Raw genomic sequence first — 15,395 nt, 5'->3', positions numbered from 1 at the left:
TCCTCGTTGCTTAAAGTCCCTACTGTAACGCAAAAATTGCTGATAATGCAAAATCCATACGCACAGCATCGTACATGAACCGCGTCACAATATACACAATATTAGATGAAAAACACAACACACAATCCAAAAACAAGCACATTAACCGTCACCCTGCTAAACAAAATTGAAATAGTAAAAAGAATTGTTACAGTTATCACAGTAGTTACAAAAGAAGCCCCAGTCCCTTTTAGTTTCAATTGTTGACAATCGTCTCTTCCTTCATCGGAACAGATTTTGATCACAGGCAACTCGTTGTGTTCCGCAATGCAAAAATCAAAATCACTAGTGTCACACTGATAACCAGCTACACAAATCTTGCGACTCTCAAACTTGTTAAACATTTCTCTGTTCAAACTCTTATCCATTTTACAAGTACACTCCTGATATTCCGATTTGTTATTACGTCTATGGGGTCCATGAGTCTTTGATGTCATTGAAAGTCTTGATAATTTCCTTTGTTTTCCTTTGAGTTCGCGGACCAGCCCATTCCGAAAACACTCAGTGTTATTTTTTAGTGTGGGCCTACCGCGAACAGTGTGTGCATTTGTAAGTTTAACCCGGGATAACATGATTGAACATTATATTAACACGTTCCTCGAAACGCCGCGGCCAAATGTTACACAAACTGCTTCTTACTGCTATTTCGAAAAATTTCGGATCAAATGATATCCTAATCGTCCCTCATTGGATTATCCACTCGACCTAACAAAATCGACCAATCACAAAATAAGGAAAAGAAAATGGACATAAAATAAAAAAAAAACAGCAAATTCAGATGACCTCTTAGGAAACATGCAATTAAAACTGTCTTTCTATGATTGGTGCATTTCGATCTCTCGTCAAAAAAATGTCAGACGCCAATCATCTTAGCGGACCTCTTAGGAAACGAAAGTTTTCTTCAACGGGTTCAAAAGGTCATCGTTTGTGATTTGTGGTTGGTGGATTTCGATCCGTTTTGTGAGTTTCTGTGTTTCAAGGTGTGTTGCTTGCTTGTGACCAAAACCGGACTTTAATATCCCAAATATTTTTGATAGATTTCATCCATGGACTTCAGACTTCCAAATTTCGATAAGGCAAAAATACTAAAGATTCAGATTAACTTTTGAGATCGTAAAAGTGCGATAAAGTGCCGTGTGTTAGAAGAGCTTTCTTTCCCACATGCCATTCATGCCATGACATTCGCCTCGCTTCGCTTGTTTACTTGCCTTGTTTACGTTAGCACGTATTGCGTGCCTATTGCACATTTGCGTCAAAACAAGTCGTTTCCATTACTCTATTTGGGCCACGCCCAAATAACAACACGTGCCGATGATTCGCTCATAGACACCAGCCTAAGACACGTCAAGACAACACCACAACATGATTTCAGTGTTAGTTACAGCGGCATATTTCTCAGAGACTTGAACTTATTACGGTGTTGTACTTAGTCCTGGCTTGTTCTTATTCCGCGGTTGCAAGTGTAAGCTCCAGGCGATAAAATTGTTTTGATGATCTTTGGAACATAGCCTACTGTCTCAGAGTAATAATAGTACTTCCTGCTCTATTTTCAACACCAAGTCTGCGTCACAGAAGTCGATCAACACCGCTAGATTACGAGAGAAACATCCGGCTACACCTCAAGATATCAACACTTGGCTTTATATCAGGTTAGGCTGTTCCGAACCTAATTATTAGGTTCGGCACACGTAAAGTTCGACGTACGAATCAATTAGGAACGGCACTTTTGTATTTGGGTCGACTCTGCCGTTCTATTCGACTGAGTTTGTCGAATAGAACGGCAATATATGCATAGACAGACATATTAATCAATCAATCAATCAGAGACTTTATTTGACTTCGAATTTGTTGATAGCAAAATTGCTAATATCTCCGAAATGAAAAATTGGTTATTAAATTAGATTTTAGTAAGCCACTCGCAAAAGTCACGTTTAGCCCGAGCCGAATATGATGTCTTCAGTGTACGTAATTAGAGGCAGGCGAAGGTCAAAACCATTGTACGCAGACAATTAAGTCTGATGTTACTTTAAAATTATCTCTTCATAAATGACATTACTACCACTTTTATTACCCTAGACTTGTACTTCCTCACTTCCTTCCCGCGACGATGTTGTTCGCCCGTGACGTCAAAACGAATGCCGCGGGTTCGACTATCAATAAGCTCGATAAGGTTCAAAGGTATTTTTTTAGATCACATTTTCAGGGACGAATTTTCTAGAGAAATCTGACTTACTAGTTCATACAAAAGAGGCAAGTCTTTAACAGCTATACTGGTCACAACTGAAACGCGAAGGACTTATAAGTAAAGTGGCAAGAAATGGCTATGTTCATGGTCGGCCATGTTTGATGTGCAACAATTAAGATCTGTGTGGGAGGCTAGAACTGGCCTAAATTGCCTGATAATGATTTTTTGTTGATTTTAAAAAGATCAGCAACCAAAACAAAAAATGTAGAAATTGAACTTAATGTCATTATCTCATAAAATATTTCGATAACCCTTTACCCTAGGTTCGATTTCAGCTGCTGTCTTCCCTAAGTTTACCCCCTAACTTTTTTTCGTTTGTTATTACCTATCCCTTAACTTGTGTGTCCTTTTATTCCTGCTTATCCAGAGCCGTAGCTAGCGTGGGGGCAGGGGAGGCCGCTGCCCACCCCCCCCCCCCCGGACCTGTTGAGCCAGACACATTAAGTCTGTGGATGGATTTGTTTTCTTTAGACTCTGTTATTTTGATTATAGTGCTTTGCAATTGTTTGCCATTTTTACATTCGAGGTCGATGTTTAGGGGACATATCTCATAACAAGAACTAAAAATAGCGTTTCAGAGCCTCCAAATCTAAAAATTTTCTGGGGAAAGATACCCCCTCACAAGGTTTGTGCCTTGGCCACTCGCGATAATGCCCCCCGTTACAAAAAACCTAGCTACGGCCCTATTATTACTAAAACCGCAAAAAGAGCCCGTTTTAGGAACACGAGGTCAAGGTGTTTTTTAGCCGGCAGATAGTCTCTTGAATAAAACACGTGACAATATGTTATGTTATTAAAGTATACTAACCACATTCCATTAAAGGCTTAGTACGTATATACGCCTTTTTGAAACATGATGTTAAAAGAGCTAATCCCGGATATAAATTTACTTAGTCCCTTTAAAATCTTCTAGAATGGGTAATCCTATTGCAGGTATTAGGTATAGGTATTTTTCATTTTCTTTTCCTAAACTAGTTATAGTTGTCACTAAATCTGCCCCCGACCTTTTAAAACCCGAATGAAGACACCTTGTGGTTGTCCATGTATTTGCCATGAACCTTTGAAATGCAGTTTTCGTATTAGAGTTTCTGAGTGTAATTCTTTTGTTCTCTTTTGTGTTTTCTCAATCCTCATGCATGACATGCCTAGGATGGACAATTGTTTTTTATACATCTCATAATGAGTTCAACCAACACTGCAAATGTAATAGAACGCGTGTTAAACTGCAAAACCATCTTTAATTATCTATTCGTAACTAAATTTCCTATAACTAATGTGTCGAACGGATGCTTTGGCTTCGAGTGTGACATTCTTGAACGCAACGTCGAACGCAACTGATATAAATGATTTCGCAATAAACTAACCCTACAAAAACATGGACCACTGTTTCAAGTTTCTCACCTTTGAGATATTTCCCAGTTCATTTTTTCTGGCATGTCCTTGTATCAAATAAAATAATCGGGATTTCGCCATAAACTAACCCTAAAAACACATGGACCACTGTTTATTAAACCCTGAATACCTTAATATAGAACAAAACCCGGTTATTTTACGATAGCACCTTTATTGTCTTTGACTGGGTTTTGAGAAATTTGAGCTATTCCTGATATGGTTTGAATCGAGTTTGTCGATCCACGTTGACAAAACCAGTTTAAAGTTCTGTCGATCCACGTTGCTGATTTGTGTCTGACAAATCAAGTTCTTTAATACCAAACAATTGTGCAGTACTGCTGAATAACTTTTTAAGTCTATAGAAATATGTATCTCGCAATAACCTTCGCGAAACTCGGTTTGGTAACGGCACTCAAGTTAAGCCCTGTCGGTCGGGGTTACGAACTGGACGGGTGACCAACCGCGAATATCGTGTTAAAGGTCCATACGTTGTTCTTTCTCTTCTTCTTCTTCTTTTTTGCGTATTATGTAGTGTTATTGTTAACAGTGTATTGAAAAGCACATTTAGCATTATTTCGCCGCCCGCATTTAGAAAAAGACAAAAACAAAGAACAAATATGGCCCGGTGCAGTTCGCCTGAAAATTATTGTTATTCGGACCGTAATACGGAACTGAAACTTTGCAGACTTTGATCTATATATCTGCGGGGAAACCGGCAAACTAAGAAATCTGGGTTTTCGACAGTGTAAAACGATCATAATTCCTTTGATTCCAATCTCCTGTTCCTCTGTCTGTTGTTGTCGGCGTTGCCTTCGCTGTGCTCATCGATGTTCCTTCTACTCCGCGGTTTCTTGTTGACGTCTTCTCCTTCGTTGTTCACGCTGAATTTGAAGTCGGCGTTTTCGCTCTAGAGGAGTTTCGGTGGAAAATCTTCCCGGACGAGGATTTGGAGCCACTTGTTGTGCTTGTGTGCGACACAATTCGGCGAATGCGACTCGTTGACAAACCCAGTTTGCGCGGTTGCTGAGCCACGCGCACGCGCAGAAAATTAACCGGGACCACCGTGCGCGCCTAGTTTCATCAAATCGGGAAAGCTTCTCATATACTAACAGTAATACGATACTTCTTCTTTACGCGGGGGACATTAGGGTGCCTCCTCGGGTTCCGGCCTCTGGGCCGGAACCCTGCGAGGGCAATTAAGGAAATAATGGTGAGAAATATAATTAGCACTAATGCAATTAGGACGGCTTAGCGTTTATTTGGTTTAGGCTGTCAATAGTTTACATGCACTTTCTAAGCTTACTACTCGAAAACATGGCATGAATCAGTGTTGTACCCTGCCTTGATTCTCTCACGAAGTGGTAGTATTTGACGATATTGAACTCAGTAAAAGTGTACGATATTGTCCGCTCTACAAAGTAAATTAGCCAAAAACTGTCGAAGGACTGAAAAAATAGACCAGAGCCATAAAGGTTATCCCCCTGACAATAGATAGAAAATCTAACCTTCCTGGCCATTGGGGTGACTGCTGTGATTCAAATTGTTATAAACTGCGAAGACAAAGACAGAAGTGTAAGGTAAGTTTAATTTACGAATAAAGTGTTGATTTTGCTCTTCTTATCTAGACCTTCGCGTGCAAAAAAAAAAACATTTGTAGTTCCTCTGCCTGGTAGGCACTTTTAGCGACGTGCAATTTCGTCACAAGGTATACAAAGTCTTACGTGTCATTGGTCAACGGAAACCGATGAATTGATCAACAAAATGTGCAATAAACATTTATCGAGCTTAGAATGGTTAATCTTTTTTTTTTCTTTTTCCTTTTTTTTTGACTAATTTAAGCCTTTAAGGTTTCCGGTTAAAGGCTTAGTGTTTACATCAGTACAACATACAGTCACGTCAACAGAGATTTGACTATATATTGAACAGTTAAAAGAGCATGCTCCTGCCGAAAAATGTTCTTTACGTTCTTTGAAACTTTCTCTGCTTATGGAATTAACTGATGCCGTGGTTCAAAAATTACGCAGTTTATCAATTCGCGTCTTTTTACCTTTTTTTCGTGTTGGTAATTCCACGCCATGTCTACAGGTCAAAACTATTTTAGGTCTAGTGACTCCATGGAAAAATAGGTGATGTCTTTTTGTAGCCTTGAACCCCTTTGCGCCAAAGGCAGTATCTCATTTGCATAACTCGAATAAAATTAACAAGTATAAGACTTCGATTACCCGTTGTTGCTCGACCAACGTAAAGCTACGTGCACGCAAGATGTTTCCGTCTCATCTCCAATTTTCATGCCAAAAATTTGATTAATCTTGTTCACAAGATTAGTGGCGTTTGTTTAAGATTCCTACTCGTAGCAAATGTGGGTTGTGAGTCGTTGTCGAGTGCAGCTGTCATCGGGAAACTTCTTTACCTAAGTTAATCACCTATTATAGTAAAACAATTTAGGGCAATGTATATTCACAGCGTTTGGTAAGACCCGAAAGACGTGTCTATTAGCACAAGAGACCCTCCTGGGGTACAAAGGAAACTTTAATTAAGAGTAACGTTCACTGTACTTTACCTTAAAACACTGGTTGTGCCTACCAACTACCAATCCGCTTTCCGCTGTTATTCGCAAACGTGGCCACGTATTAACGATGGATTCCAAGCGCATCTCTATCTTACTTAGCTTCTGGCTGATTTTAAGCTATATTTTGTTGGAACACTCTCAAGGATTTGAAACCAGGTTAAACAGCAAAAGAGTTCGAAGAAAACATCAGAGACATCAGCGACAAAATCGTAGACATGGGCAAAGTGGAAAGGAAATGGCTCTTTCAATGTTCTCGCGGTTCGTGGTATGTGAGTTTGAGCATTAGACTCCTCTGATATATTTAAAGAAAATGTGCGCATTGCTGTTTTCTTTTCTGAGAAATTCACTAAGCTCTTATTAGGGTAAATTTAAAGAAGAAAGTTGGCAATCATGGGCGATAATGATCGATACCGAGTGTCCCAACGAAACTACAAAAATTAATCGAAAAGTGGTAAAACTTTTTTCCTTGAGTAGTTTTTTGTTTGTTTGTTTGTTTCGCGTTTTTGTCTCTAAGTGCAACGTGTATTTCTTATCTTCCGCCTTTACTTTGAGCAGCAGGGTTTTTTTTAGCTCTTATATGTATAGTGATATACTGAATATTTATGATTGTATTTTTTACCACTTATTAACTGACTAACTGACGTTTATAATATTTATATTTATTTGTTAGAACGCATCAAGGAGGTATTCCATCAGGCACAGAGGTTCCCAGCAGTCCAACGTCAGCAAATTACTTAACATTGATACCCAAGATGACCCAAAATTGAGAGCCGTCCAGTTAAGTGTGGAGGACGAAACAGAATGACTACCAAATTACGAAGCAGGTCAAATGAGCAAGAACAAAACGCGTACGGCGTCTAAAGAGAACATAGATTTTTAAAGCTTAATTAAGGTGGCATGAACGTCGCCTTTTTAAAACTCGATACACTCTATCGGTTTCGTGGTGAATTACTAAGTATCCGTTTTGGTCAGCCGCGTAGTTTTTCTGCCTCATGTGTCGTTGGAAAGATTTGTTCCACGCACGTACAGTACAATATGTTTTCCAGGCATGATGTACCGATTTAGCAGGTTGCCTGTGGACTGAAAAGCTTTTCAAGACAGTCATCTAGTTTGTTGGGTATTCATTTGTGCATTTTTCTTTTTACCTTTTATGCATATCTAGTTTCACTGAAACAGTCGAAGAGCGATAGTACAATCGTAAGGACGCAGAACTCCTGGGCTGACTCGAACTGAGATAACTCCAACTCCCCAGATCTCGAACTAAGTTCCTTCTCTTTTCCCTTAGTTTTCTTGTCTTTCTTTTTTTGTTTGTTTTTCAGTATAATAAAGAAAATTTGTAGTTTGTAAAATTAACGTTTTGTTAAATCATTGATAATTTTTGAACCAGATGTAAATGCTGCTTCTATGTATTCCAATAAAATCAACTAGGCTGACAAATAAATAGACAATAGTTTTAAGGTGGCTCCCTAGAGTATTTACTAATCAGACGTTACAGAACGAAATCTAGTCACTCCGTCTTTGCGATTTTGTTCACGAGATTCATCGCTAAGGTTACCCATATAATAAGGCTCCCTTATCAAGTTTCATTTTCTGGATTAAGGCCGTTACCATGGAAACATCGCATTCTTAAACAGGCAGTAATTTCGTCATTTTTGCCCATTTTTCCTTAATATTTCTAATTTCCCGCGGTGAAATGTCTTTAAACTTCGCAACTTTATGTTAACGATATTGCTTAACATTTTAAAGTGGAAAAAACATGGGGTCGTTAAGAAGGTTTTGCCAATATTTTGAAATTTGTAATTTTTCTTAATAGAGGAGTTTAGCTCTTACAGATTTTGACAAAAAAAATGACAGCACTAAGGTACTGCGACTGTTAAGAAATGAGGCGATTTTTAAAAAAAATTACCGAAGGACATGCGAGAAATTCACGGTTAATTAACTGCGCTGACGTCACAAAAATCCGAAAAACACGCGTGGTTCGGGTCGTATGAGCAAAATAGGCGCGCGAGCCATCACGCCCGCATGCGCATAACGCACAAAGCTACTGAAAACATGTGGTTTCTTTGAAAAGTACGAAAGTGATTGTTTTGAAGCCGTTTATTAGTATTATTATGGTGATATCTCGCCAATTGAAAAAGGAGAGATAGCGGATTTAATTTTATACCTAACCCAGGATGTTTTCTTCGTAGTACTTGACTATTGGTATAGGTAATAGCATGATTTCTAGTGACATTTGACATAAATACCACGATTGATATTTCGAAATTGTTATACGTAATTTCACGAGCCGTTAGGCGAGTGAAATTTGAGACAATTTTGAAATATCACAAGTGGTATTTATGCCAAATATCACGAACAAATCATGCTATTATTTGTTTATACTACTACCCACAAAAGGTTTGTAATTTTCACATGTAGGTATTTCAAATTAAGCTGAAATTCCACTGCTCAAAGCCAATCAAATTGCAGAAATTTCTGATGTAGTAGTATAATAGCTAAAATTCGAACCGTGGTGGTCACTCGTGAGGATGGCGATCGTCGGAGATGAAGACGTGGTTGTGCAAGGATCGCAATAAGCCCTTCATTTCCTTATCTGCTGTACACTGTTTGCAGGTCAGCCCACTTCCGGATACTTTTTCAACCTTGTTTTCTTTAGGGATAATTTCGACGGCCAAGTTTTTCTTTTACAAGTCTGCTGTGAAAGATGGCGCCGATCTAGCTATAAATCGTACATCATGTCCTCAGCTACACGTACAAGACCGTAGGTCTCGACGGACAACTATTACCTTCGTCAAGTGTCAATCTGTGAGTAAAAATTATTTCTCGTTGTGCAAAAACATTTTCTATTGCATCTTGCATGTGCGTTGAAGGACTTTGAAACAAGAAAAAATACAAGGATGTTGGTTCGTCGATGGAACGGTTCCTTCGATTAGGATGCAAGGTTAGAAGTGGGAAACCTTTTTTCTGATAAGTTTTTTAAAAAATGTGATAGAGTCGGCAAAACAAAAAACAATTACGCTCCCTGTAATCTTGTCTTAAAGCCACTTCTAGAATTACTTTAATCAAATCAAATGTAAGAGAAATAAAGTGACGGAGGAGCTCCGCCAGTGAAGACAATCTTCAGTGTTTGTTCGGGAATTGGCCCTATCTTTCCGATCTTTCCACTGACCGTGAAGCAAAGGCCAGAAACAGCAACATTGCTTCCTTCTGGGTTAGTGTACTTACTTCTTTGTTTTCTTAGTAAAGTTTCCACTCACCATTTACTTCGACTATGTAACGTTTATCTACTTTTGAAACGAAAGAATTGATGTCTTTGGAAAATTTCTGCTTTGTTTTTACATATAATTTACTCTTATGGAGATCGATAGTGACTTGTAACCGGCGTAACATTGTCTCCTCTCATAAATGTTTGACCTACACTAATCAAACGTTTTGCACAATGAGCTTCAACAGAAAGTTAATAAAATTTTTTGGGTGGAATATTTGGAAACTGAGAGGCCATGTTTGTTTTAATTTTTGCGCGGACGTCGCGCGGATTTTAAAGCTCGCGCCATACTAGTGCTCAAGCTGCGCACGGCCAATTTACTCTAGGTAAAGTCAATATAGGTCAATCGTTACCCCCAAGATTGAATTTATTATTTGGAAAATGAGTCCGTAACTCGTTGCCCCAACCAGTCAAAAACTGATTCCTACATGCGAATGAGCGGTGAATTTTTCACGATAACTCCTCTGTATTCGGTCAGATTGAAAAATCTTTGAATGGATAAAATCCTTTAAAAGACCTTTACATTAACTCCAAGAAAACTGAGCTGGAAGAAACTCATCACTACCTCGCGTGTGAATTCACTGCTCATTACGTATGCAGGAGTTCAGAGATGAAACTGAAATCCAACGGAACCTTCGAATGATAAATTCATTGATGCAATCTGCCTTGGGGGGTACGCTTGACCTGCCCTGACCGTAATTTGGGTGAGCAAACATCTATGTAATTGAAGTGTTTACTTTACAATCGGTTTCGCCTTTGGCTTATTTTACCCGCTTATATGTTATACACGTTTAGTGCAAATTAAAGTGGTATGTGTTAAAAGTGTATTAAAAGTGGCAAAGATATACAGTTTACTCCCGATAACTCGAACCCTCGCTAACTCGAACCAAAATCGATTTGCCCTGGATTTCCATCATACATTTACTACATTTACTGTAATTTTATCCTCGATAACTCGAACCTCCCGCTAACTCGATTATTTCTGTATAATTTTACCCTCGTTAACTCGAACCATGTTTAGAGCCCTTAAAAGTCGGAAAAAAAAAACAGTCTACGGGAGTCCCAAACATTGAATTTTGAATTGATCCCATTGACGTGTTGTAGGCATATAGTTTACTACTGTAGGCTAATGTTGTTTGTCACAAATCTAACTACTTCTCAAAACAGTCAAACGCATGCTCTATTTAAGCAAGGTTTTCTTATGTTACGTTCTGATTTATAATCTAGAAGTATCTTTTAACTTTCACTTGATACTTCTACAATTAAATGTGATTAAAATGTTCACTATGCAGTAAAAACTGTTTTTTCCTTACTCCTGGCTATTTTTTGAGCTCCCGATAACTCGAACCTTTTTCGATTTCCCTTGAAGGTTCGGGTTATCGGGAGTCCGACTGTATAACGTTTCAATATTAGATTTTACAGTGTGCAGGGCTTGGTCATCAACACTTCGCAATACACAACACATGGAACAAAACCAAGACGCCCGGGGGGATACTTCATCTCATAATGGCCTTGCGGCGAGGTTTATAAGGTAAGGCCAGGTATATAAAAGGGTGGGTAATTCTCTAGTTTAAGTATACAAAAGGGGAGGGAAATACGTCATTTCGGTCTTCAAAAGCACTTAAAAGCAATCTGACAGACGCACTTTGGGTTGCGAAAAGGTCAAGAAGACTTCCCGGTTTAGTGATTATTCCTATTCAAAGCGGAGCCTCCCTTCCCTTACTTCCTTTGAGTGCAATTTCCCCTCCCCCCTCCTTCTGAGGTAGTGTGTAGTCATCAACACTTTTCTATGCTCAAGAAATGGAACCAAGACTGACTCACGTTTCTTGACCTTGAAATGATGACCCAAACCATCCATCCTCAAAGTCGCGCGCCGCGATTAGTTGTTATTTCCGTACCTTAATCCCCGCTTAATTAAAGCCTCGGGCAATGCAACAGTTTCAAAAATTTTCAAACTTCCGCAACAACGAAGACAGGTTATCACTCGATCGGCGAGTTGAACCTCTCGAGAAGAAGGGACAGGAGGGGTATAGCAGGCGGCAGAGGAACAGGCGGGCGGTGGGAGTTTTAAAGGGCGATAAGCGGGTTAAATAGAGGAAACTAAGCAACAATGCCTAATATTTTTATTTCGCTTAGATTAAAGGGAGAAGGAAAAGAAAAAATGGTCTGGAGACGGGAATAAGGGAGGCTGGAAGTTTGAATCTGTCCTTCCACAAACCCCCCTCCCCCTCCGCCCCCGCCCCCCTCCATAAAGAGAAGGAAGGAAGTTTTTTATGACTACAAACCGGGAGAAAATGTTATCCGCAGGCGATGGACATTTGTTGGCAAAACTGTTTGTCCACACTGGGCATGCCGGCACTCTTTGAGTTAAAGGCTCCATTTGATAAATAATGAAGTAACAATCTATACCAGGTGTTTTTCAATTACGCATCATCATCGCCTAAAAAAGGAGTTGAAAAGCACAAAAATACTCAGCCTACGTCAAAGACTGCCTACACCGCTAAGTATTTACTAACACATCTGGCTCAACATGTACCGCAGCATATCAACAACTTTGTAGGTTATTACACTACTGACAGGCTGCAACTCGAGAAGTTAATGAAACTGCAGTCGTCAAAGAAAAAAAATCGAAAGGAGACGAGAAGGGAAAGGGGGGGGGGGGGGGGGATAGCCTAGCCTTTTCGCTTTTCCCTCTCCCCAGTTCCCCGCTCGACCGAAGGCCTTTCACACACAGGGTACTGAAGTATCAACTGCAAGTTACAATTTATGGCTCCAACGGCTAGGATATGTATCATGTACATGAGTAACGTCTCTGGAAGTGTATCAAAAAGGGATATGTAGAAGGGATAATTGTTCAAAAAGTGACAAAACAGTCCAATTACAAGGGGTTCATGGCCGGAAAACTCTACCGAAAACCTTTTCCTTTCGGAGAGGTACGTTCAACGCGGCGACTACAACTAGTGCATAGTGATTTTTCTGGTTCTCTGCACACTGAATCATTTGGTGGAGTATGTATTAAAGCACTTCGTTACATTTATTTATGATTACACTAGGTCATGGGCTGTTTATTTCACCAGACAAGATTATATAGAATCTGAAACCATGATAACTAATGATGTTGGAAAAGCCGTAGGAACGTCAGACGGACTATGCGGGCGGGTACTCTTCAAATGATTTTCAGAGTTACTTGAAGAACAAAGGGTTGACAGAGCCAAACTCACCTCAGCAAAAAGGGGTAGCAGAACAGATCAATCGGACATTGGCCGAGGCTTTCTCCACAGCTGCCTATTTGAGAAACCGGCTGCCCTGTGACGGCGATAAAAGAGAATGAAACTCCCTCTGTGGGACGGTAATGGCAAGAAATTTCTTGAACCAAATGTTTAGTCACCTGAGTAGGGCTGTTCCGATTGCGCTTGGCAACTTTTGAGCGACTTTTGCCGTTGACAGCAACTCTTTGCGGTTCTAACAACCTTGAGCAACTTTTGCCTTTCTGAGAAATTTTTAAGAAAAATTTGGTTTGGAGCAATCCCGACTGTAAAATTTCGTGTGGACTAATCCAGGACTGAGTTTATTTACCAACTAGAAGTTCCCAGATTTGATTCTTATCCTCGGCTGCATGACCTAAAACTTCTTGTACTTGAGCTTTTCCACTTTGTATTCTAGTTCTTTATGGAGAACTGATACCATCGACGCTTCTAAATTAAATAAGCCCCCCCATCTCCGTCCCCAATCTCTATTAAGCCTCCTTCCCCCCCCCCCCAAAAAAATGGGCTTGAAATAATTATGAATAAGCCACCCCCCCCCCCCCCCCACCTCTTAATAGAGGATTCACTGTATGTCTCTGTGCAAAATAATTAAGTGCCCATAGACATATCGTACTACATCCTCTATTAAAAGTGCTTTATAATTAATTATTAATGCTGTATGCATGGCTGTAGCATTTGTTTTAACGCTGGACTATTTTTTAACTATTATGACGCAGCTTCTCTGAATTTTTACTGTTGCTTCAGCTGTTGCTTTTATTGTTTTACCGTATTTATCTTCTTTTATACTAGGGAGAATGTGACATCTCCGTGACATGGTATTATGAGACTGATTTCCCAGATATTATGATTTTCGGTTCATTTGCCCGTCACTTAGTATTCGTGATTTCGTCAGATGAGAAATTCTGTGATCTCCTGTTTTTTCTTCAATAAAAGCTACAGCTTATTCGGCTACACTTTTAACCAGCTAATATCAATGATGCCGGATGTACTTAAAGGTTTGAAGAGCACTCAAGAAACTAAAGCTCTCAGGATATCTTTTAATTGTGCTCTTAAATTTCCATAATGCATCCTTACCTCGATAACGCATTCTTTGATAACCTCAGATATCAGAAATTCTAGGAGCGCATCAAATGTATCACCATGTACTGTTTTTTTTCAAATCACAGTTATACTGTATCTGTATTTTTTTGCGACTGAAGGTGTTCGTGGATCGATAGCCCGGGGGGGTACTCCTAGGAATTCTTGGTGGGGATGTGTCGCCCGGTTCTTCAAATCCTGACCCGATTTCAGACCAAAAAATGTAATTTTGCACACCCGTTCTCAAACTAGACCTCTAAAATCCATACACGTTTTCAGACCTGGCCTAAATTATGTTATCGCTACTCAGGTAAGAGCGCAAACAAAAAAAATTATTCAAATCGATTTCGAATTCGCATATTTCTGTTTCTTTCTTACTCATTTGGAATTGAAACGATAAATGCGTGCATAAACTCCGTAGTTCCCTCGAAAACCATAACCGATTCCAGACAAAAATGGGCAAAGTGTATACCCGTTTTCAGATTAAAACGGCACAAAAACCCTACGCCATGTGGCAGCACATACCTATACGGAGCGATAGAAACATGTCTCGCAATAAATTGAGTTTTGTTGTGGTATTAAAGGACGGGATGGCTTCACGGTAGCCAAATTGGCGTCTTTAAACAATAAGATGGCCGCCATTATGTTGTTGTCCCAAACCAATCCTGATTGAATGTTAGATAAATTTTTTTAGCTGCTGGCCACGTGAGCGAAAACGCTCTTTTGGTAGCGGCCTTGGAGATCCAATACTTTCCCTTACACTCCACTTTAAACATGAAGGGCTTGTGATTACACACTGCAGGAATTTCCGATAACCAAAGTGATAGCCATATAATCCGGCCTGGACATTTTTAGTCTAGCCTGCGTCATAGACGAAATTGATCATGGGTAGTTAAAAGTCAATGTTATCACCACTTTCTCAGTTTTATGTCTGAATCCCACGGCTCCACTTATCGAACCGCGAGACCCAAAATATGTTTACATAGGAAGTTGGTGTATTATATTTCCAATCCCCCGCAAACTTTTACATGCCAAATGCATTGCTTCAAATTGCCTCAAATTTCTTCCATTTTCAGACGCCTTCAACTGGTGTAGTCTGTGCAGTGTATCGCAGTTAAAATCGGTAATATTTAACTGTAGCAAGTACCAAAGGAATGTATAATTCACTTTCGGTGAATAAGTAAGAGATTATCAGGAAAGAGGGGCCTTCTAAAAATTTTAAAATTTTAAAAAATGCTACTTCTCATAGACGAAGCCTTGTTTAGGGTACATGGCCTTAAAACAGCGGCATAATGAGCCGGTGAATTAGCAACAACGACGCAAAGAAGGGTTGAAACAGCGACAGCGACAAAAACTATTGCTAAAATAAATGAAACCACCGGTTTTGAAATTCAGACAAAGGGCACACGTACTCCCCCATCCCAACGAAAACTCCCCCCCCCCCCCCCCCCTCCTTTAATTCTCTCCAAGAGGAGTTCAAAGGTATATTCGATTCAGCCAAATCCGTCCAAATAATGGCGATATTCATTACTTACTTTCTCC

This window comes from Porites lutea, chromosome 7 (genome assembly GCF_958299795.1).
Source record: "Porites lutea chromosome 7, jaPorLute2.1, whole genome shotgun sequence".
NCBI lineage: Eukaryota > Metazoa > Cnidaria > Anthozoa > Scleractinia > Poritidae > Porites > Porites lutea.
Note: the sequence above shows the minus strand (reverse complement) of the source record.